The following is a 25,897-nucleotide window of genomic DNA, read 5'->3' as shown; positions in this document are numbered from 1 at the left end:
CCCATATTTATACTTTTTGACGCAAAACTGCGTTGGCGCAGTTTAGCGCCGGCTAACGCCATTCTGAAGCGCCATGCTGGCGCCGTATTTATTGAATGACGTTAGCCGGCGTTAGCCACCGGCGCCGTCTGGTGTGCGTTAAAAAAAATCGACATACACCAGGCAGCGCCGGCGTAGGGGGATATGGAGCTTGGGCGTCAAGAAATGGGGCAAGTCAGGTTGAGGCAATTTTTTCGCCTCAACCCGATTTGCAACATTTTTTTTCACTCCCAACCCCCATAGAAATGACTCCTGTCTTAGCAAAGACAGGAGTCATGCCCCCTTGCCCAATGGCCATGCCCAGGGGACTTCTGTCCCCTGGGCATGGTCATTGGGCATAGTGGCATGTAGGGGGGCACAAATCAGGCCCCCCTATGCCACAATTTTTTTTTACAAAAAACACTTACCTGAACTTACCTTAATGTCCCTGGGATGGGTCCCTCCAGCCTTGGGTGTCCTCCTGGGGTGGGCATGGGTGACAGGGGGTGTCCCTGGGGGCATGGGGGGGCACCTGTGGGCTCCTTCAGAGCCCACAGGTCCCTTAACGCCTGCCTTTTGCAGACGCTAAAAAACGGCGCAAAAGCGGCCGTACGTCATTTTTTTGACCCGCCCACTCCCGGGCGTGATTTTTGCCCGGGAGTATAAATCCCACGCACATGCCTCGGAGTCGATTTTTTAGACGGGAACGCCTACCTTGCATATAATTAACGCAAAGTAGGTGTCCACGCTAAAAAATTACGCTAACTCCATGGACTTTGGCGCTAGACGCGTCTAACGCCAAAGTATAAATATGGAGTTAGTTTTGCGTCGAAATTGCGTCAAAAAAAATGACGCAATTCCAGCGCAAACGGAGTATAAATATGCCCCTCAGAGACTGATACTAATGCCAAAGTAGTTCCTCATTGCACTCATCTGATTGGCCAGTTCAACTCTAGGTTTTTCTATTTCAATCTGAATTTTTTACTCGTTGGATTTCATATACCTCTTCCTTTGTAGACAAATACAAGTAGGGAGACAAATCACCATTGTGATTGGAAGGAGTTTGTTCAAAGCCTGGCAGATACAGGATATCTAGCAAAAGTTGGTGCATGTTGCATCACCCTAGTTAGGGTGTACGGCCACGTATACACTACAAAGTGCATGTTGTTAATGTATGGTCAAAGCCTCTTCCTTTCCCTGTCCGAGTTATTAGCGCCAGTAAGTTTTTCTTCATATTTTATTGCACTTTTACTCAATACCCACTGATATCGATGCTTTGTGGAGGACAAAGTGGAAGAACCCACCTTATCAAATGCCACTATGTATTCGTTGACATTGCATGTTGCTCTTTTTCGCCCAGGTCCCAACACACATCTGGGCAATCGAGATGCCATTACCCGCCTTCATCCGATGAACGAAACAATTTGAAAATATCCTATGTTGTGTTTGAAAACCTGAAGACCATGGTGGCTGCTACTGACAGCTGTTAAAGACAGGAAACATTGCAAGAATGAAATGTTAACGCGATACTCTGAGACCAGCCAGAGCCCTCATTTCTCTCACCTCCTGACACTGTAGTGTCGGAAAGAAGATCCCCCTACTTCCTGCTATCAATGCCTAAGTGAGATTGATAGTTAACATTGGTCGGGTCGTGTAAAGACAACAAAAACGTTTTGTTTCCCGTGTCCTAAATGATGCAGGTACACAGTCTGAAAACATGACATACCAGTCGTTGTTCATGTTGTAATTAGTTCACATCAATAGGTGTTTTTAGAAAAAGGTTGCCTTTTAGTGCGGATCGGAATGTGAAGACAAGGGTTACTTTGCCACTGGTCACACTCACCAATCAGAAATCTGCATGATACAGTGAGGTCAGGTTCTGTAGATTAGCCGGACACCATATCTGATGGTTGCTTCTTCAAAAGTGGTCCTGCATTTGAAAGGATATGAGATTATTGCTTCTGTCTCAAAGAAAAGGAAACTCAGCATATTTCATATGATTATTATATGCACATATCTAGGTAGAGCAATAACGTGTTACCTGCTTGGAACACAGCCAAATACTATTTTTTATGAAGTTTGTTTCTGGTTTGCCCTTTATGTTTTCACGAGCTTGGGCATCGATCTAAATGTTTTTACTGTTGCAAGAACAGAATCGCAGCATGCTCGTGCACCTTTTGACTTTTCATATATCTGCAACTCAATAATTAGTTATCGTGGGTCTACTTCGTATGTGTAAGAAGTGTAGGAGTATTATGTTAAGGGTTAAACTATGCAAATAGAAATGGGATACATGAAAGGCAGCAATATCTCTTAACAGCAACAAAGAATTCGGTAATATCACATGATAGGCGTGTGACATCACTTAAGAGCTAAAGTTGCAACTCCAAGAAACTCTTCAAGAATCTCCAACGCCCTAGTAAGATATTAGAAGTATATTTTTCTGGATTTGCCTTCAGTTTACCTTTCAGTCATCGGGGGCATGTTGCGTGTAATTTAGTTTACAACTAGTGCTTTTTAAGTTGTCAGTAATATTCAGTAATAAAGTATTCTTGATGCCTCTCCACCGCCCCTCTCGGTTCTTGTAGTTGGGAGAATGGCTATGCTACTCAGCAGAGCTGACACAGATGAGGGCAAATTACTAAGGGAATTCGCCCTTATTTATACTTTTTTAATTCCGCATTTGCATCATTTTTTGACGCAAAAGCGAGGCAAACTTACAAAATACAATTGTATTTTGTAAGTTTGCGTCGCTTTTGCGTTAAAAAGCATCACAAATGCAGCGCTAAATAAGTTTAAATATGGGATTTAGTGTCCATCTGCTCCAGCCTTAACCGGCAGGACCTAGTGCCTCACATGGGCACTACTAACTAGAAGAACCATACCAGGTCACTGGCATGTCAGCCAGCTCACCAGAGCATTCAAGCCTTGAAGAAGGGGCACAAGCAGCGCACTGAGATATCTGCATTCAGCTCAATGGAACTCTCACTGGGCAACGTGCCGGCACTTAGACGGGAGAAGGTCTACAAGGTGAGTCAAGATCACTCATCCTAGACACCAGTTCTGACATCTCAGGGTACCCATGTGTTGCAAAATAGCAGGTGTTCCAGCTGCCAATTTAAGAAGTCTCCAGTTTATCAATGACTAAGAAGCTGATTGGTTGAATAAACTCTGCTGTAATTCAAATAAATGATTGACACAAAGCAAGGATAGTGCAGAAGCAGGCACATCACCTCACCCAGCTACCTCTACCAGGTCATTATCATCAGCTCAACACCAAAGCTCTCAAGCATGGTTCATTATAAACAATATTTGTAATGGGGCACAAATGAGAGCTTTGTAGATGCGGCTGAAGGTTTATCACCTTGACTGTGTGTGGGTTAAAAAGCATTTTCAATTAAAAAGAATAATTTTACCTACCTACTGCCTTGGTGATCTTCTCCACTCCTGGCACTCCATGATTTAAAGTGCGGGACCCCAGCGTCAACTCCCTTTCTGCTTTCATGTTGCTGGTAATATTAACCAGGATGAGTGAAGTGCCAAGATTGGTTGAAGCAGGCTGGCTCGGCGCTTATTCAGGCACCAGGGTCTGTGCCAGCTCTCCACCCAGCTGCCTAATAAAGGTCAGGTGGAGAGGTTTAAAGTGTGCATGTCAGGCTGGTCGTCACAACACAACCAGCCAAACTCACATGTGCACTTTAATCAGGAGTAGACACTACTCCTCCCTTCTGCTGTCAATCAGTGGCAATGGCCCACCCCCTCACTCAGCTCTGTCTGGCCACAACTAAAAATAAAATAGTTGTATTACCATTTTATTTTTCATGTTTGCTGCACTCGCAGCAAGGGGCGGATGTTCTGTGTCTTAATGGAGAAACCATTTCTACTAGAATATAGGAAAAAGACAGGTAGGTATATCATTTTACCTTATATAGCAATATAATTAATTACATGTAGACAATGAAGCCTAAAATAATACAACTTAAAGAAAATATATCATTGTAAATGTAGTAAAATTGTAAAAATAAGAATATTTGCTATAAAACAATTAAACATTATTCAAACCATTAATCAAAATAAATTACATGAAAATGTTTATTAACAATACAAATGCCATAAACATATAACAAACACATGTAGCAAACTATATTGGAAAAAATAGATCAAATGAATTAAAATAAAACCTTTCATGTAATGTAATTTAGCAAATAATTTAACAAATATTTAAAAAAATCTTTAAAAATTATAATAAATATTTCCACTTATATCTAAGCAACATAGGGAATGTACTGGAATTTTTATGTGCCAGATTTACTATCCTCCACTCCACTCTTGGCAACAGCGGAAAAGTATTGGACTCTGGTCTTTTGAAAGTAAAAACAAAACATTTAAATATCGATGAAAAATAAACATAAATACAATAATAAATTGATTAATTAAACACAAAGCAAAATTAACTTTACAAAATACAATTTTATATTACATAGAGGAAACAAATAAGTTTAAGAAACAATATTAGATATATTTTAAACTTAAATACTTCCTTCCCTTTTTCCCTAAAAACACAAAATGACAATGCAAATTAATTCAAAGAATATAAAAATGAAAAATTATTAACATAAAATTAATCAATGAAAACTTTGAATTAGAACAATTAAAAATATAAGATCATTAACACGTCATAAAATAAAATTATCAATTAGTAATCAAAATTCAACAAATTCAAAGACCATTAATCGATTATTAAATGTACATAATTATGAATTCCCTAGAAACCTAACATCCAACTAATAAATTAAAAATGTCTACTTAAACTTGAAAAATAACTTACACTGTAGATAAAACTCACAAATGATAATAACAGAAATAAATCATAAATATTACTATAGTAATAATATCTTGTAATAGTAAAATAAATAGTATGTATGAAACAAGCCAAACATGTTATTTTATCCAGCTATTTGAAATAAAACAATACGATAGGCAACTACATATTACAAAACGTATTAAATACATAAAACAATATTCTTCTTCTTGATATTATGGCCCCTGATATTTTTTATATCATGGTATTCTGGCCACCATATTTGTGTCTCACAATATTTTGTAATGAAGATTTTGGTAAAACACATCTACACATATGTGCCTGTCACCATAATTTACTTTGGGTTTTATTTTCATTACAATCAAGTTTTCCTTTCAAACGAATGAATACCTTTTTGGGACTTTTTCTGTTTCAAACAAGTTCCGTGTACTATTGGTTCTAAAAAGAGAAATGCTTGAAACGTAGGTAGCTTTCACAAACCTCTGTCTAGGCCTGTAATTATGCCAGATGCCTAAATGTTGTCTACTTTTTAATGATAAGTTGCAAGGCATTGTTATCCTATCTTGCAAGTGATTGTTCTTGTGCTCCTTTACTACTAATAGTTTCGTATTGGTTGCCTTTTGATGCTCACATCAAATTGGACTAAACAGTTCCATCTTGTAGGGTTAGCATGTCAGTATGGAATTCTAGAAAATGTGTGTTGGCATTTCCCACCATGTCACAATGCCACCTATTGATGCCTACACCTTTTAGGGTTGAGCCTCTGAAAGCAGGTGCTAACTCATGCATATCGCTAGTGAGACACTGTTGTAGCTAGAAAAGGACTTGGATCCCATCTGTTGCTTACCATTTGTTGGCTTGCATGGCACTCTATTTTACAGCCTTGCAATTTGTCACTGGAGGCCGTCATTTCTTCCATTCCTGTCCATGGAGCAGGGACCAAGCACTGATTGATTCAACTTACTATTGCCCATCCACTGCTCCGGATTTGATTGAGGTACCATATCGTTCTTTTAACTTCCAGTGTCCTGCAAGCCGAAGGTGATTGACTAGAAAAAATTTGCCCAGCTGGACAAATAAAATTGCCACATTGTATTTTCTATAGTTAACATTTTTTTATTTTGCAAAGTCTCCTTTTATCACTTTGCACTCATATTTTGCTTTTGCTCGTGGACACTGTTCTCAAAAGATGACTATTATCGTGTTCTAAATACTGCAAAGTGACATTGTTTCTTTAAGTGTAATTTTCTAAATTATACTTTAACACATAATCATACAGTACAACATAACCCACCTCACTCCAATCCAATTCTCCACTCTCCAATCCAATCCACCCCACCCCACTCCATCCCAATCCATCATACACCAATACACCTAACCCACCGACGCCAATCTGCCTCCTTCAATCGAAAACAATCTGCCCCACTCAAATCCACATCAATCTGCCCCACCCCAATCTAAAACAATCTGCCCCATTCCATTCCAAAACAATCTGCCGTGCTTCTATCTGTCAAGTTCCAATCCAAAAGAATTTGCCCCACTCTAATACAAAACAATCTGCCCCATTCCAATCTGCCCACTCCAGTCCAAAGCAATATGCCCTACGCCAATTCACTCCACTCTAATCCAAATCTATCTGCCCCACTCTAATCTAAAACATTCTGCCCCACTTAAATCCAAAACAATGTCAAATCCACCCTACTCCCACCCCACCCCACCCCAATACACCACACTCCAATCTGTCCTACTCCAATCCACCCCACTCCCACCCACAACAATCTGCCTCACTCCAAATCAATATGCCCCACTCCCGTCTGCCCAACTGCATTCCACAAATCTGACCAACTACAATCCAAAACAATATGCCCCACTACATTCCAAACAATCTGCTCCTACCAATCTGACCCTGTACAAACCAAAACAATCTGCCCAATCCAATCTATCCAACTCCAATTCAAACCAATCTCCCCCACTCCAGTCAAAAACAACCTTCCCCATTCTAATCTAAACAATCTGCCCCATTCCAATCCCAAACAATCTGCACCCTCCAATCCAAAACAATCTGCCCCACTCAAAGTCCCCACTCCAATTCAATCTGCCCCTCTCTACTCAACCCCACTCCAAACAAGCTAATCTCACACCAATCCACCCCACACTGCCTCACCCCAATCCACCCAACTCCAATCTGCCCCACTCTGATCTGCCCCACTCCAAACCAAAACATTCTGCCCTACTCCATTCTAAAGCAATGTGCCCCACTTCAATCCAAAACAATTTGCACCACTCCAATCAAAACAATACGTCCCACTCCAGACTGCCTCACCACAGTCCTAAAAAACTACCCACTACAATCCAAAACAATCTGCCCCACTACAATATTTCCCAGTACAAGGCAAAACAATCTGCCCCAATCCAATCTGCCCCATTCCAATCCAAAACATTCTGCCCCAATCCAACCTGCCCTGCTCCAATCCAAAACAATCTGCCCCACTCCAGTCGAGAACCATCTACCCCACTCTAATCTAAAACAGTCTGCCATACTCCTAACTGCCACACTCCAGTCCAAACCAATCTGCCCCCCTCCAATGCAAAACAATCTGCCCCACTCCAATACCCCACTCCAATCCAATCTGCCCCACTCCAATCCAATCTACCATACTCCAATCCAGTCCACCCCATGCCAATCCACCCCACTCCACCCCACAACATCCATCCCACTCCAATCCGCCCAACTCCAATCTGCCCCACTCCAATTCAAAATAATCTGCCCCACTCCAATCCAAAACAATCTGCCCCACTCCTATCCAAATCAATCTCCCCCACTCTAATCTGTCCTACTCCAATCCAAAACAATCCGCCCTACTCCATTCCAAAACAATCTGCCTCACTCCAGCCCAAATCAATCTTCCCCACTCCAATCCAAAACAATATGCCTCACTCCAGTCTACCCCATTACAATCCTGAACAACCTACCCCACTGCAATCTGTTCCGGTCAAACCAAAACAATCTGCCTCACTCCAATCTGCCCCATTCCAATCCAAAACAATCTGCCCACTGCAATCCATGGCAATCTGCATCATTTCGAGCTGCCACATTCCAATTCAAAACAATCAGCCCCACTCCAGTCCAGAACGCCCTGTCCCACTCCAATCTGCCCCACTCCAATACAAAACATCCTGTTCACTCCAATCCAAAGAAATGTGCCCCACTCCAATCTGCCCCACTCTAATCCAAAACAATCAGCCCCACTCCAGTCCAAAACAATCTGCCCACTCTCCATTACAGAACAATCTGCCCCACTCCAATCAAAACCATTCTGCACCACTCCAATCCAAAACAATCTGCCCCACTCCAGTCCACAACATTCTGCCCCATTCCAATCTGAAACAATCTTCTCCACTCCAGTTCATACAAATCTGATCCTCTCCAGTCTGTCCCACTCCAATCAAATCCAATCTGCCCCAAACCAATCTGTGCCACTCCAATCCAGAACAATCTGTCACTCGCCTGTCCAAAACAATCTGTCCACTCCAATCTGCCCCACTGCAAACCAAAACAATCTGCCCCAATCATATCCAAAACAATCTGCCCCACTCCAATCCACCCCACTCCAGACCACTTGCACCAATTCAGTCCACCCCACCCCAATCCAATCCACCCCAGTCCATCCCACTTCAACCCACTCCATCCCAATTCACCCATTCCAATCCCCCACAATCCACCCCACACCAATCCAATCTACCCCAATCTACCCCACTCCAACCCAATCCAATGTATCCCACTCCAATTTACCACAATCAAAGCCACTCCAGTCCAACCCACCCCACAACAATCCAACCCACCCATCTCCAGTCAAACCCACCCTATTCCAATCCAACCTACCCCACTCCAAACCACTACATCCCAATCCAACCCACCCCACTTCAATCCAACCCATTTCAACCCAACCCACCCAACTCCAATCTAACCCACCCAATCCAATCTAATCCAATCCACCCACTCCAATCCTCCCATCTCACCTCAGTCCATCCCATGTCAATCCAATCCACCTTAATCTACTGCAATCCAATCCAGTTCACCTTGATCCACCCCACTCCATACCAGTCCATCACACACCACCTTAATCCGCCCTGCTCCAATTCCATTCACCCCACTCCACACCAATCCACTGCACTCCACACCAAGGTAACCCACCCCACTCCAATCCAATTCATTCCAACTCCAGTCCAATCTATCCCACTCTAATCCAATCCACCTCACCCCACTCCAATCTACACCATCAAGTCCACCTCACCTTATTTCAACTACTAAACTCCATTCCACTCCACCCCATCCACCCCACCCTACTCCAATCCACCAATCCAGTCCACCTCACCTCAATCCAACCCACCCCAGTCCATCCCACTTAAAACTCACTCCGTCCCAATTCACCAATTCCAATCCCCTACAATCCACCGCACACCAATCCAATCTACCCCAATCTACCCCACTCCAATCCAATCCAATGTATCCCACTCCAATTTACCACAATCAAAGCCACTCCAGTCCAACCCACCCCACAACAATCCAACCCACCCGTCTCCTGTCAAACCCACCCTATTCCAAGCCAACATACCCCACTCCAAACCACTACATCCCAATCCAACCCACCCCACTTTAATCCAACCCATTTCAATCCAACCCACCCAACTACAATCTAACCCACCCAATCCAATCTAATCCAATCCACCCACTCCAATCCACCCATCTCACCTCAGTCCATCCCATGTCAATCCAATCCACCTTAATCTGCTGCAATCCAATCCAGTTCACCTTGATCCACCCCACTCCATTCCAGTCCATCACACACCACCTTTATCCACCCCGCTCCAATTCCATTCACCCCACTCCACACCAATCCAATCCACTGCACTCCACACTAATGTAACCCACCCCACTCCAATCCAATTCATTCCAACTCCAGTCCAATCTATCCCACTCCAATCCAATCCACCTCACCCCACTCCAATCCACCCCACTCCAATCCACACCATCAAGTCCACCTCATCTTATTTCAGCAACTCAACTGCAATCCACTCCACCCCATCCACCCCACCCTAATCCAATTCACCTCACCCCATTCTACTCCAATCCGCCACACTCTAATGCAATCCTACCCACTCTACTTTAATTCCCTACTCTACTCCAATCCACCCCACTCTACTTCAATCCACCCCACTCTACTCCAATCCACCCCTCTCTACTCCAATCCACCGAACTACACATCACTTCACTCTACTCCAATCCACCTCACTTCACCCCAGTCCACCCCAATCCAATTCACACTACCCCAGTTCAGCCCACCCCCACTCCAATCTAGCCCAATCACATCTACCATACTCCAGTCCATCCCACTCCAATCCAGTTCCTCTTAATACACCCCACTCCAGTCCAATACAGTCCACCTTAATCTCCCCCACTCCTGTCCAATCCACCCCAATCGACACCACTCCAAACTCTAAACCACCTTATCTAACCCACCCCAACCCACACCAATCCTATCCATCCCACACCAGTCCAATACACCCCACACCAATCCAATCCACCACAAATCAATCAAACCCATTCCTATCCAATCCACCCCTCAATCTAATTCACCCCACTCCATTCCCATCCACCCTCAAATCCAGTACATTCCATTCCAATCCACCCCACCCCACTTCAATCCATCCCATCCTACCACATTCCAATCCACCCCCCATTCCAGCCCACCTCAATCCAATCCACTCAATACAATCCACCCCAGTCCAGTCAAGCCCATACCAGTCCACCTCAGTCCAGGCCACCTCACTCAATCTATTCCACATCACTCTAATCCACCCCACTTGGCTCCAGTCCAGTCAAATCTGCCCCACTCCAGTCCACTCCAGTCTTCCCATTCCAGTCCAGTTTAATCCACCCTTCTCAATTCCACCTCACACAAGTCCAATCCACTCCATTCCAATCGACTCCACTCCGGTCTGACCCACCCAACTTCAGTCTAACTCACTCAACTCCATTCCACCCCACCTCACTGTAATCCGCCCCACTCCAGTCTAATTCACCCCACTCCAATCCACCCCATCTCAGTGCAATCCACCCCACTCCAGTAAACTCCACCCCAATCCAACCTACCTCACCCCACCCCAATCCAATACACCCGACTCCAATCCAATACACCACACTCCAGTCAACCCCACTCCACCCCAATTCAGTGTAGGCAACCCCTCTCCCAACCACCCCCTTCACTCCGCCACACTCTACTGAAATCCACCCACTTTAGTCCAATCCACCCCACTCTGGTTCAATCCAACCCATTCTACCTAATCCAATCCACCCCACTCAACTTCATTCCAATCCACTTCACAATCCACTCCAATCAAATCCACCTGACTCCTCTCCACCCCAAGCAAATCAAATTAATCCAATTTATCCCACTCCAGTCCACTCCAATTCTTCCCACTCTAATCCAGTCTAATCCACCCCACTCAAAACCATCCCATCCAATCCACCTCAACCAATCTAATCCACCCCTCCCTATTCCTATCACTTCACTCAAATGTTCCCACCTCCACCCCCACCCCAATCCACCTTAGTCCATTTCAATCCACACCACACCACTGCAATTCACCTTACTCTACTTCTATCCAATCCACCCCACCCCACTCTACTTCAATCCACCCCACTACCCCAGTCCACTTGAAACGACTCCACCCTATTACAACCCATGGCACGTCACACCACAATACTCGCTACGCTCCTCCTCTCAACTCCACAACACTCTGCTCCCCCACTCCACTCTACAACACCCTGCTCCTATTAAATTAGTTGTGATTATGGTGATGGTTTTTCAGGTACAGAACTAAAAGGAATACTCCCCATCAATCAACTTAGGGTCCCACTCTATTGTGCAAACAGTTCAATTGCCTGTCATGCTGATAAGAACTATAATGATGATACACAAGTATGAACACCTCAGTCAACACATCCCCAGTGCAGAAGGTTGAGATGTTTCTCAGAAAGTTTCATATGAGCAGACCAGAGAAAAGCAAGGCAGAAACTGAACATCTCCATTTTGGTCATTGCAGCAGAGGTTTCAGATAATGACAGTCTAGAAGAGAGGTCTTCAAACTGTGTGGTGAGCTTTCCTGGGGAGACATGGATGTGTTCCCATGGGGGTGCAAATGGCTCTGCAATTACCAGTAAAAGAAGACAGCCTGGAAGCGGGAAAGGCACATTTCTAAGCTATCTTCATTTACATGCAGCAGTTAAAGTCCGTAACAAAAGTGTGAGAATAGTACTATTGAGTGGCATGGGACAGGATCAGTGAGTGTGAAGACACGCCCAAAGACATGACTAAAAAGAAGAAATTTTTATTTTTTATTTTTATTTTTTATTTTTTTTTCACCTTTTGGTAACTGCATAGAAAAACACACACTCACCTCAAATTAACAATACGTGCAACTGAAACCAATCATAGGGAAAGATACTCTTTTACCTTTTGAAATCTCAGTTGGCTAATGTGATCACTGCAGATGTCTTTGTGTGTGACCATAGAATCACAGAAATAGATTCTGATTGGTGCAGTGAGAAACAGTGACTTGTGTATAGCGCTACCAGGCCCCAGTCTGTGACAGAAAACACTGTGAATGTAATTATTTTACATTTGTATTTTACTGTATAAAATAGGCTGCTGCAAAATAATACTTAAGATAAAACAAGTGTTTTAAAAGTATACATTTTAGTGATTAGCATTCAGACTATACTTGGTGTAAATATTTTAATGCTTCTGCTTTTAATGGACACATATATTGCCTCTCAAAAAGAAGGACTTTTTGTCACCATGAAGTTGAGTGACTCAATTAATTAAAATCTACAGTGGCTTCAAAGCAGCCTTTATATTTGCTGATTAACCATAGTACACATTCATGTTTCTCTCAGGTAGTGGGCACCTTGGTGAGAAGGCATTTTTCTTCTTTAGTTCTCTACTATCGTCTTCACAGCACAGGAGCCACCCACATCCCCACCCTCTGTGAGTGGGCACTGGACCCCAGTTATGGCAGCCTAGAAAGATTTTAAATCCAGAATGCACATTCTTGGTTTTTCGTAGTAGTCATATTCTTGTATGGTTCAGAAAGAACTGTACAAAGGGTCTTGAATGAGCAAAGATGTTGTGAATGAGCAATCACATCCTAGTTGACTTTATTGCTCACTTCAGTTCACATTTTGGACATGTCTAAAATAAGAGCTACTTCTTCCAATGAGCTGTACATGCAATCTATGAAGGTGTTGGTGAGCATGCTGGGCAATTCAAATCCTACTTTGTTTCTACGACGATGAAAGTAAGAAAACGAGTGCCCTTGGCAGAAGGATTTAGAGGTTATGGGAATGTCCTTGGGGAGCTTGCTTTGCATTTTATCACTACAGCTTCTAGAGTCAAGGTGCTGTCCTCAGTCAAGTTATTTTATAGACTTTATTTTTTTACATGGCTTCAGTAATAATAAATGTTCCAATGTTGTTTTTTTCAGGCAGCAGAGATGGCAAATACTCCTGTCCCTGTGACAGTTCAACGTTTTAGCCAAGAACAAAGAGTGATCAAAGGATAGGTGGCAAAGTCCATGCCCCAGGTGAGTTTCAATTAGGCATTGATTCAAAGTTTTGAAATGGATTCTAAATTCCCCTCATCCTTTCAAGCAGCCATGAGACTGTTCTTATTGATCTATGGAGCCTGGGAATGATGACAACTTACAAAATAAAATGATACCCAATTCAGAGTAGTCGACAAAACCTCATTGTACATGCCCAATAATGTTGATTGTCCTTTGGGCAATCAAGTGACACTTTATTACAGAAGTAATGAAAATTAGCTACATGAAGATTAGTCTTTCAATCATTATTATATTGTGACAATATTTCGGAGGATTAATAAGAACACAGGGCCAGATGTAGCAAAGATATTTACCTATTCTGTGTCTATGGGAAAATGTGTTCGTACTTATGGCCCAAAGTGTTTGGTGATCAGTGATCCAAAGTACTTGTCATGTATGCCAAGGGAACCTATAACTTTAACAAGGCATTCGAAAACTCAGACTTGTTTTAGTAGGTAAAGATTACAGTTCCGGAGTTGTTTTCGGTACTGCACATGTAAGATATCCTCCAGTTCTGGTGACAGTTCATACTTTCAATTGACAAAATGAGGCCCATATTCATACATTTTTAGCGCCGCATTTGTGCCGCTTTTTGACGAAAAAGCGGTGCAAACTTACAAAATACAACTGTATTTTGTACGTTTGCGCCGCTTTTGCGTAAAAAAATGACACAAATGCAGTGCTAAAAAAGTATAAATATGGGCCTGAATCTTCAGGGACAAACTGCAACTCCTTTAAGGAGGGTATTTTCAGTAAGGTAATGTTAGAAATGGGGTTTTTGGTTGGCAGTAAGGTTGCCCTCTGTCCAAGCAAGAACCCTCACTCTAGTCAGGGTAAGTCACACACAATCCAAAATTAGCCTGTGCCTACCCTCTGGTAGCTTGGCACGAGCAGTCAGGCTTAACTTAGAAGGCAAAGTGTAAAGTATTTGTGCAATAAATCATAGAATACCACCATATAGCACCACAAAAATACACCACACAGTGTTTAGAAAAATATATAATATTTATCAGGATAATTGTAGGTCAAAACGAATAAAGTTGCAATGTAAATTTGTAGATATATCACTGAAAAGTGATATAAAGTGTCTTAAGTCTTTAAAAAGCAAACAAAGTCTCTTTCAAGCACAAAGTACCTGGTTTGGAGTGGAAAATCTCCTCAGAGGGCCACAGAAGAAGAGATACGTTGAAAAATGGTGTGTGCGTCGATTTCTCCCCAGCACACACGGACTTGCGTCGTTATTTTTCACGCGGGGAAGTCGTGCGTTGTTTTCCGGCGCTCGGACAGTCTCTTTCTATGGATCGCGGGGATTACCAGATGTCCCGGGTCTCTGCGGGGATTTTCCTGCTTGTCTTCTGGCTGCGCGTCGTTCTGCAGGGCTGCGCGTCGAAGTTTCGATCTCACGGCAGGTGTCGCGTCGATTTCTCCTCTGGAAGTCGGGCGGCGTTGTCGTTGCGAGGCCGTGCGTCGAAGTTCCGGTCGTCCCGAAGGCGTTGCGGCGATCAGCGTCGGTGTGCGGCGTTTTTCTCGCCACGGAACAAGCTGTGTGTCAAAAATATCGGTGCACGGAGCATCCAAGTGAAAAAGAGAAGTCTTTTTGGTCCTGAGGCTTCAGGGAACAGGAGGCAAGCTATATCCAAGCCCTTGGAGAGCACTTTCACAGCCAGACAAGAGTTCAGCAAGGCAGCAGGTCAACAGCAAGGCAGCAGTCCTTTTGTAGAAAGCAGACAGGTGAGTCCTTTGAGCAGCCAGGCAGTTCTTCTTGGCAGGATGTAGTTTCTGGTTCAGGTTTATTCTCCAGCAAGTGTCTGATGAGGTAGGGCAGAGGCCCTGTTTTATACCCAAACGTGCCTTTGAAGTGGGGGAGACTTCAAAGAGTGGCTAAGAAATGCACCAGGTCCCCTTTCAGTTCAATCCTGTCTACCAGGGTCCCAGTAGGGGGTGTGGCAGTCCTTTGTGTGAGAGCAGGCCCTCCACCCTCCCAGCCCAGGAAGACCCATTCAAAATGCAGATGTATGCAAGTGAGGCTGAGTACCCTGTGTTTGGGGTGTGACTGAGTGAATGCACAAGGAGCTGTCAACCAAGCCCAGCCAGACGTGGATTGTAAGGCACAGAAAGATTTAAGTGCAAAGAAATTCTCACTTTCTAAAAGTGGCATTTCTAGAATAGTAATATTAAATCCGACTTCACCATTCAGCAGGATTTTGTATTACCATTCTGGCCATACTAAATATGACCTTCCTGCTCCTTTCAGATCAGCAGCTGCCACTTCAACAATGTATGAGGGCAGCCCCAATGTTAGCCTATGAAGGGAGCAGGCCTCACAGTAGTGTAAACACGAATTTAGGAGTTTTACACTACCAGGACATATAGCTACACAGGTACATGTCCTGCCTTTTACCTACACAGCACCCTGCTCTAGGGGTTACCTAGGGCAACATTAGGGGTGACTTATATGTAGAAAAAGGGGAGTTCTAGGCTTGGCAAGTACTTTAAAATGCCAAGTCGAAGTGGCAGTGAAACTGCACACACAGGCCTTGCAATGGCAAGTCTGAGACAAGGTTAAGGGGGCTACTTAAGTGGGTGGCACAACCAGTGCTGCAGGTCCACTAGTAGCCTTTAATCTACAGGCCCTAGGCACATATAGTGCACATTACTAAAGACTTATAAGTAAATTAAATAGTCCAATCAGGTATGATCCAAAGTTACCATGTTTAAAAGGGGAGAGAGCATATGCACTTTAGCACTGGTTAGCAGTGGTAAAGTGCGCAGAGTCTAAAGGCCAGGAAAAATGAGGTCAGAAAAAGAGAAGGAGGAAGGCAAAAAGTTTGGGGATGACCCTGTCAAAAAGCCAGGTCCAACATGACCCCCTTCCAGCCTAAAGCCAGGGTAGACTAATCAACACTCTGATGGACTTCCCTGCTTAAGGCGATAGAACATGGACAATGGCCCACTACTGCAGGGGCACTCGCCAGTTCTACACCTTTCTGAACTCAGTGAGGCTTCTTTGTCTATACTCTCGGGGCGACTGATCTGGCCCATGGGGAACCCTTCTCATCACCTGAGGACCCCATCTGTAAAGCTCCTAACTTTAATTTGCTTACAGATGCATCCCAGTATGCAGACAGTACCACCATGGCCAACAAAGTGATGTGGCCCATTCCATTCCTTGGGTCTGACTTCTGCCCCCAACCCAGGGAAAACTCTGCCCATAAGGACAGAAACCAACAGATGCCACTGACAGTTGTCAGTGTTATGAGCCTGGCCCCCGACCATCCACTGCTAGGTGGAGACCCTGAGGGGGGCCGTTGGCTGAACTTCTCCTCCAACTGGGGGGCTGGTAGGGATTCCAAGGGATTCCTGTAGCATCCCAGAATGGGGGGCAGTAACCCCAGGGGTCTTGCACCCCTTCTCCACTCTCACCAGGTCAGGGGCGGGTCCCTGATACTGGTCCCTCAGCCCAGGGTCTGTACCCTGAGGCTGAACAGAGGACAGGGGTGAATCCTTCCGCACCGTGCCTTCCCATCTGGGCTTACATACCCTCCTCTGGGGAGTGGTACTGCCAGACATCTGAACTGTTAGGGCACCCTTGGGGGTCGACCCTCAGCTCTCCTGACACTAAGGGAAACTCATTCCCCAGAATGCAGTCAATGGGCAGCTGGGGATTAACTATGACCTGCCTCTGGGTCACCTCCCCACCCCACTCTAGGGACACCCGGGCCATGGGGCGGAAGAAATCTTCCCCAATGGCTGGAGTCACTCTACACACCTGTCCGGTGTACTGCTCTGGTGACACTAGTCTCTCCACAATCATGGTAAGACTAGCCCCTGTGTCTCTCAGAGTGGTGACTGGGACCCCATTCACTCCCACCTAGTGGAAGTGACGACTCCCACCCTCAGGGATCACCAGTTTACCCTCTGAGTCCACCTCCCAACTAAAGGAGATGAAGGCATGGTCTACGACCTGCCCCTTAGGACTACATTCCCCTAAGGCCACATGGGCCACCCCTGTAGAGGTCCCAATATTGGGTGAGTTCTTTGGACAGACAGAGTCCTCCTTCCTGTGTCCTAGCTGGGAACACTCAAAGCAGCGGGGTTGGGAATGGGATGCTTTGGGCCACTGCCCACCAGAACCCCCACCCTGTTTCTCAGATGGGGTATGGGAACCCTTTCCTCCCCCCTTACTCTGGGACTCGTCTGGGTCATCTCTAACCTCCCCCTCACTTTCTTGGGGGGAACCGGAACTACCCTTCTCGGGGTCACTCCCAGATACCTTTTTGGACACTCTGGTGCTTGCCCAGAGGTCCGCCTCCTCAGCAAGCTTCCTGGGATCAGTCAGCTTACTGTCTACCAAGTACTGGCGCAACTCTGTAAAAGTAGTATTGAGCATATGCTCTCTCAGAATCAGGTCATATAACCCTTTATAATTATCTACTTTGTTGCCCCGCACCCATCCATTCAGTGCCTTACTGGAAAAGTCAAAGAAATCTACCCAGGTTTTTGTGGCTTGTTTGGTGCTGTCCCTGAACCTCTGACGGTATCCCTCAGGGGTCAGCCCAAACTTGGCAAGTAAAGTGGCTTTCTGAAGTGGGTATGTGTTTTGATCAGGTTGATCCAATGTGAGAAGTGTGTCACTCCCCAATGGCGGCACATAACCCCACATAGCTATCCCCATTGCCGTTCAGGAACCTCGTGAGCCCTTAGTGCAACTTCATAAGCAGCTAACCATTTATCTATGTCATCTCCCACCACAAAACTGGGCACCACATTCTTGGGTATACGAACCTTCTTTTCTCCAGCAGGTCCTGTCAGTATGCTGCCACCATTATTGCTGGATTCAGACTGTCTCGCCTTGATCTCCAGCTCCTTGAGACTCAGTTCATGAGCCAACAATAGTTTCTTTTCAGCCAAAGCTCTTTCAGCTTCCACCTGTTTGGCTGCTCTTTCAGCTTCCGCTTGTTTGGCTGCCCTTTCAGCTTCAGCTTGTTTGGCTTCTCTTTCAGCTTCAATTTGTTTGGCTTCTCTCTCAGCCCTTCTTTCCTCCTGTTGAGCCTCAATTTTCAGTTTTGCCATTTGCAATTGGAACTCCCTTTCCTCTCTCCTTTCCTCTGCGGTCAGGCTTTGCACAGAGACACTGCTCCCTGGTCTGGAAGGGGGCACAATTGCAGTGGTAACATCATCCACAGATAGCAACAAATCCTCTGAGGGGCCATTTTCTGGCTCCTCTTCCTCATCATCCTCTTCTAAATGGGCTTCTGCCCAGGCCCTCAGCGCCACTTGAAAGTCCTCCTTTTTGGAGGCCCCTTGGGTGGGTACCCTCATTGCCCTGCAGAACCCTCTTAATTGTTTGACCGTATATGTATCCAACAGGACTAGATCAAATTCTCCCATTTGAGACCCCGTCAGAGACATGTTGAGTGAGGATTTAGTTTTTGAAAATTGTCAGGAAAAAAAGAAAAACTAATTTTGCAAAAAGAGATAAAAATCAAGTTGACCTTCAACTGTGGGTAGGTAGTGAATACTTAGCTACTAGGAAGGCTAAAAAAAAACCTCCTCCATATTTCTTAGGTGCTCAAGGCATGCACAACTGGAATTATGACACACTACATGCCCCAGAACAAAACAAAACTCTCTAGAGATGGTCAGTGGTTCCTTGTATTTCAGAATCTTCTTAACCTGTTAGATGCGGGCGCTGCACAAACACAAGTCCTATCCTCACCGCTGATCACCAATGTTAGAAATGGGGTTTTTGGTTGGCAGTCAGGTTGCCCTCTGTCCAAGCAAGAACCCTCACTCTAGTCAGGGTAAGTCTCACACAATCCAAAATTAGCCTGTGCCCACCCTCTGGTAGCTAGGCACGAGCAGTCAGGCTTAACTTAGAAGGCAATGTGTAAAGTATTTGTGCAATAAATCATACAATACCACCATATAGCACCACAAAAATACACCACACAGTGTTTAGAAAAATATATAATATTTATCAGGATAATTGTAGGTCAAAACAAATAAAGTTGCAATGTAAATTTGTAGATATATCACTGAAAAGTGATATAAAGTGTCTTAAGTCTTTAAAAGCAAACAAAGTCTCTTTCAAGCACAAAGTACCTGGTTTGGAGTGGAAAATCTCCTCAGAGGGCCACAGAAGAAGAGATACGTTGAAAATGGTGTGTGCGTCGATTTCTCCCCAGCACACATGGACTTGCGTCGTTATTTTTCACGCGGGGAAGTCGTGCGTCGTTTTCTGGCGCGCGGACAGTCTCTTTCTGTGGATCGCGGGGATTACCAGATGTCCCGGGTCTCCGTGTGGATTTTCCTGCTTGTTTTCTGGCTGCGCGTCGTTCTGCGGGGCTGCGCGTCGAAGTTTCGATCTCACGGCAGGCGTCGCGTCGATTTCTCCTCTGGCAGTCGGGCGGCGTTTTCCTTGCGAGGCCGTGCGTCGAAGTTCCGGTCGTCCCAAAGGTGTTGCGTCGATCAGCGTCGGTGTGTGGCATTTTTCTTGCAGCGGTACAAGCTGTGCGTCGAAAATTTCGGCGCACAGAGAGTCCAAATGAAAAAGAGAAGTCTTTTTGGTCCTGAGACTTCAGGGAACAGGAGGCAAGCTCTATCCAAGCCCTTGGAGAGCACTTTCACAGCCAGACAAGAGTTCAGCAAGGCAGCAGGTCAACAGCAAGGCAGCAGTCCTTTGTAGAAAGCAGACAGGTGAGTCCTTTGAGCAGCCAGGCAGTTCTTCTTGGCAGGATGTAGTTTCTGGTTCAGGTTTCTACTCCAGCAAGTGTCCGATGAGGTAGGGCAGAGGCCCTGTTTTATACCCAAATGTGCCTTTGAAGTGGGGGAGACTTCAAAGAGTGGCTAAGAAGTGCATCAGGTCCCCTTTCAGTTCAATCCTGTCTGCCAGGGTCCCAGTAGGGGGTGTGGCAGTCCTTTGTGTGAGGGCAGGCCCTCCACCCTCCCAGCCCAGGAAGACCCATTCAAAATGCAGATGTATGCAAGTGAGGCTGAGTACCCTGTGTTTGGGGTGTGTCTGAGTGAATGCACAAGAAGCTGTCAACCAAGCCCAGCCAGACGTGGATTGTAAGGCACAGAAAGATTTAAGTGCAAAGAAATGCTCCCTTTCTAAAAGTGGCATTTCTAGAATAGTAAAATTAAATCCGACTTCACCAGTCAGCAAGATTTTGTATTACCATTCTGGCCATACTAAATATGACCTTCCTGCTCCTTTCAGATCAGCAGCTGCCACTTCAACAATGTATGAGGGCAGCCCCAATGTTAGCCTATGAAGGGAGCATGCCTCACAGTAGTGTAAACACAAATTTAGGAGTTTTACACTACCAGGAAATAACTACACAGGTACATGTCCTGCCTTTTACCTACACAGCACCCTGCTCTAGGGGTTACCAAGGGCAACATTAGGGGTGACTTATATGTAGAAAAAGGGGAGTTCTAGGCTTGGCAAGTACTTTAAAATGCCAAGTCGAAGTGGCAGTGAAACTGCACACACAGGCCTTGCAATGGCAAGCCTGAGACAAGGTTAAGGGGGCTACTTAAGTGGGTGGCACAACCAGTGCTGCAGGTCCACTAGTAGCCTTTAATCTACAGGCCCTAGGCACATATAGTGCACGTTACTAGGGACTTATAAGTAAATTAAATAGTCCAATCAGGTATGATCCAAAGTTACCATGTTTAAAAAGGGAGAGCATATGCACTTCAGCACTGGTTAGCAGTGGTAAAGTGTGCAGAGTCTAAAGGCCAGCAAAAATGAGGTCAGAAAAAGAGAAGGAGGAAGGCAAAAAGTTTGGGGATGACCCTGTCAAAAAGCCAGGTCCAACAGGTAACAAATCTAAATTTGGGATTGAGACAAAAATGTATTTCACTTTTACATACCATGAGATCACTGTTTATTTCTGGAACCAACAAAATATCCACATGGAGCAGAGAGACTTACTCTTTCAGCGGGCCCTGGCAGGAGACTTTGTTGAACCTTAGTGGCTGGAATGGTACTTAGTCCAAAAACCTGCATCATTTCTTGGGCGGGCCCAGATGCGCTAGTTAAGCATGGCCGCTTCCCTGTGGCAGGTAATGCACAGAGCTGAGATGTTCAGCGGGTCCTGACAGAGGACTTTACTGGACCTTAGTGGCTGGGATGAAACTTACTCCCTCAGCCTGCATTACTTCTTGGGCGGGCCAAGACATACTAGTGAAGTGCAGCTGCTTTTCCGCAGCGTGGAATGCATAGAGCAAAGATACTTACCTGTTCAGTGGGCCCTGGCAGGACACTTTGTTGGACCTTAGTGGCTGGGGTGGGACTTTGTACCCCGGCCTGCATCACTTCTCTTGTGGACCTAGACATGCTAGCTATGAGCAGCCATTTCCAAGCAGTGTGGGATGCATGAGGGATGTGCCCAGGCTTGCACCCTGGGGATTACCGGGCCAAGATGGCTCGTTTTAGCCCGTCATAGGTCGTTAGAGGCTGGGCTAGGCCCCATCTCTTGGCTTGTGGTATTGGACTTTGTGGTAGCTTAATACTGGCAGTGTGAACTCTTGAAGCGTGAACCCTTGAACTCGATTATTGATTTTTGTTTTTGTTAGGTTTAAGTCCCTGGCTTGGGTGTGGTTTGCGGTCTGCAATTTATATCTTCAATTTAGGTCAAACTGGAAACTTCAGTATCTTGTTATTCACAAGTGGGACTATGGGGGACTGTTGGGAACAAAAGATTACACAAGCAGGGAGCACAGACTTGCAAAAAATCATCCCTGCTCAACAATTGACAATTTCTTGAAAAGGACTGTTGACCTGGTGGCAAATTAAAATAACCTTGTCGAGCAGCGCCTCTCACTGACAACAGATAATCTTTTGACCTCCCTTTTGACATCTCTGTCAGATTTGCCCAGGCCAATAGACGTTTCATCCCCTGAGCTTCCGGCACAGGCTTATGATCAACCTAATGGGCTTCAGGGGCCTAGTGATGGGGGTTGGGGTCACCCCTCCTTGTTCAGCATGAAGCTTGTAGTACCAGGGAGGACTCAGACTGTGCTAAATTTGCTGGCGGCAGAGAGACCACCTAAGTGGCGTAAAAGATTGCCCAAATCAAATTCAAGCAAAACTAAACAGGTGCAAGCATTAGGTGGACAGCCTGTTGCAGTACAAACTCCCCCTTCCTTAGCTGACCAATGGGACCTTTTAAGGAATCATTTAACTGATTTATTGAATGTTAAAATGCAGCCTATATACAAGTGTATTGCTGACATTGGAGCCTCTCTAACAAAAATTAACTTAATTAATCAGCTCAGAAGGAGGCAATGCAAATCAGGAAGGGGTGGTAACATTGGCTAATTCTGCTACTGTGATCGAGCCTCAGCCCCCAGCTCTTGTGGCTTCATGTCCCACTGCAGAATCAGTCCATCAGATATCAATGCAACAGGCGCAGGAATCCCAAGAGCTAAGTAGCAAGAGTTTAAGGGTGGCCCCTAGTCCTCTAATTGAGGCCAAAAGTTCTATAGATACCAAGTGCCATCCTCAATCTGTATCTCAAAGGGTAGGACCCTCAGCTCCTGGATCAAATGAGGGTCCTCAAAGAAATAGTAATACCAGGGCCGTAAACCTTTTACCTGTTATTGATCTTCCCCGGCATCATGACCTTATGTCGTAATACTGGCTAATGTACCCTGGTTATCCACAGGTTCTTTAGAATTGACAGAATCCCTTAAGAATAAGGTCCTGTTTTGGCTAAAACAAATGGTAAACCGTCAGCGCGACCTGTCTAGCGAGAGCTTCTTCTTAAAGAGTGTGGGTAGTATTGGTCCCTTAGAAAAAACTATCCAGGTGACACAGTGATTGTGAATTTTCGTAAACCTGTCATAGTAGGGGGCATTTTAACTCAAGCTCGGATTGGGATCATAAGATCATGTCCTTTGAAGATATTATCGCTTGGGCACTTTTATAGGCATTTGCACCCAGCTACTGTAAGGGATAACTGCGTGAAGGGCTCAATCTGCACTCAGGACAGCCCCCCATCACATTTTTGGTTGCCACGCTGGAACCGCTTCACAGTTTTATCTGAGCTATGACTAAATACTCACTCCAACTAGGAGAGACTATTAGGCCATTAAGATCATTAGGTCAGGGTGTGACTACTTTAGATTTTAAACCTCTTTCCCAAGATTTTTATATACTTCATTCTGACATGTTAACATCTAATGAGGCTCGTCAGAGTGTGTTCCTCTTGTCTTGGAACATTGTGGGGATCCGAAATAAATTGCAAAATGAGGACTGGCTGAATTTTATCAAGAACTATGACTTGATTTGCTTTCAGGAAACGCAGGCCTTCGAAATATATATATATATATTATTGGTCTCAAATCCTTCTGTATAAACACGATCCCGTCTGTTGCTGGCAGAAGGAAGGGGGTTTAGAAATCCTCATGGCAAATTCAGTAAAAAATATGGAAGTTAAACTTTTACAGTAACCGTTGTTCCAAATTATAAATCTTTGTTTACCCAGTCAGTTCAGCATTGTTTTAATTCATTTCTATTTTAATGTTTTTTTTGGCCCATCCTGTTTATATTATTGAGGAGTTGGACAAGCTATTCACACAGTATGTTGATAAGGGATACATTTTTAGCTCAATTGTGTGGGTGGGCAATTTTAATATCTCTAAATGCCCCCATGACGGGAACATATCTGTGGATTTATTGATGTTTAGGAGGTTGACATGGGCCATTTCATTCATATGCTTTAAGGTGAAGCTCTTAACCAGTTGATTTTATCTTTAAATTTCATTTTTTCATCTGACAATCAACCTTTTTTTGAGGACAGTTTACCCAGCGGGCTTACGTGTCACATTTCGGAACAGGAGTGGGTTGATCATTATCCCATAGGTTTTAATCAAGAGGAGGAGGAGGAGAGGGAAGGACATGAATGTGGGTATAATTTTTATGGCGAATGGGTGGCTGATCTTGCAGGCTTGGCCTCAATACCTTGAGCTATGAGGAGCGTCGCAAATGGTAAGGCCCCTGGGCCAGATGGGGTTCCAGTTGACCTGTATAAACTAACTTGGAGTTCTGGCCCCTATGGTGACAAATGTTTTGAGAGCAGCAGTGAAGGGAGACCTGGTTGTCTCTTGAAAAGAAGCAATAATTGTCCCTATCAATAAAAAATGCAATCAGAAATCACCAGCTTGTTATCACCCAATATCATTGATCGACTCGAAGATGAAGATTCTACGTAGGGTCATTCTGGGAAAGCTAGAATCCTGGGCAGAGGAGAATTCATTTTTTAGCCCTGTGCAATATGGTTTTCGACCAGTTATAGGGACCTCAGAACAAGCCTTGAATCTTACACTCATTTTGGGTAAATATGTGAAGGCCAGGAGAGGTGTATTGCACATGGCTTTTATAGAACTCTCTTGTGCCTTCGATATGGTAGACAGGGAACTGCTGTGGGACATGATGAAGCATGCAGGCATTGAGACCCCACAACTAGTCCTTATTAGGCAACTCGACCAGGGCTCCCCTATGTGACTCTGCTACATCTTAAATGGAGATTATATGGACCCCATCAGGGTGATTAGGGGAGTTAGACAGGGCTGTACACTTGCCCCTTTTCTTTTTTTATTCTATATAAAGTCTCTAGATGTAGCACTATGCAAATGTACTGAAGACACCCCTAAAATTGGAAACCAGCTAGTGCTGATATTGCTGTACGCAGATGATGTGGTCCTTTTGGCATGTACAGCAAATGGCCTTCAAAAACATTTAGATGGTTTTAATGATTTTATGTGTATTCTTCAATTCAAGGTAAATCATGGAGAGTCTTTTGTAATGTAATTGTGGTCGAAAACATGTTTACAACTAAAACATTTAATATTGGGGGGAGGTAGATGGAGAAAACACCCATTTTTAATTTCTTGGGCATTTTATTTGATGTAAATGGGAGAGATTACTAACCCACAAGGCACACAAAATGGAGGCGGTGGCTGATGCCATATTTAGGTTCGTGAAAGACTTAGGGCAGAAGCCGGTGCAGGATTTGCTTCAGCTCATAAAAGTAAATGTTTGGCTGTTGGCACTTACGGTGCTGGCGTTTAGGGCTATGTTGCACCTAGCACACTTCCGACCATAGAAAACAGTTTTTTGTGCAGATTTGTAACTACCCCCAGAGCTACCCTGATCTTTATCGTACATGCTGAATTAGGAGTGGGGTATATACATGACTGCATCATTCTGGCCCCTTTACTTTTATGGCTAAAGATATGTAATACTTTCAAGCCCATTTTTCCAGGAAAGTGCTGATTGACTGTTTACGGCAGGATAATATGGTGCTAATCCTATGGCTGGCTTATTTTAAAACTACCTTTCACAGTCTTGCCTGTGGATATTTATTTGATGATCCT

Source organism: Pleurodeles waltl, chromosome 4_1 (assembly GCF_031143425.1).
Source record: "Pleurodeles waltl isolate 20211129_DDA chromosome 4_1, aPleWal1.hap1.20221129, whole genome shotgun sequence".
Taxonomy (NCBI): Eukaryota; Metazoa; Chordata; class Amphibia; order Caudata; family Salamandridae; genus Pleurodeles; species Pleurodeles waltl.
Note: the sequence above shows the minus strand (reverse complement) of the source record.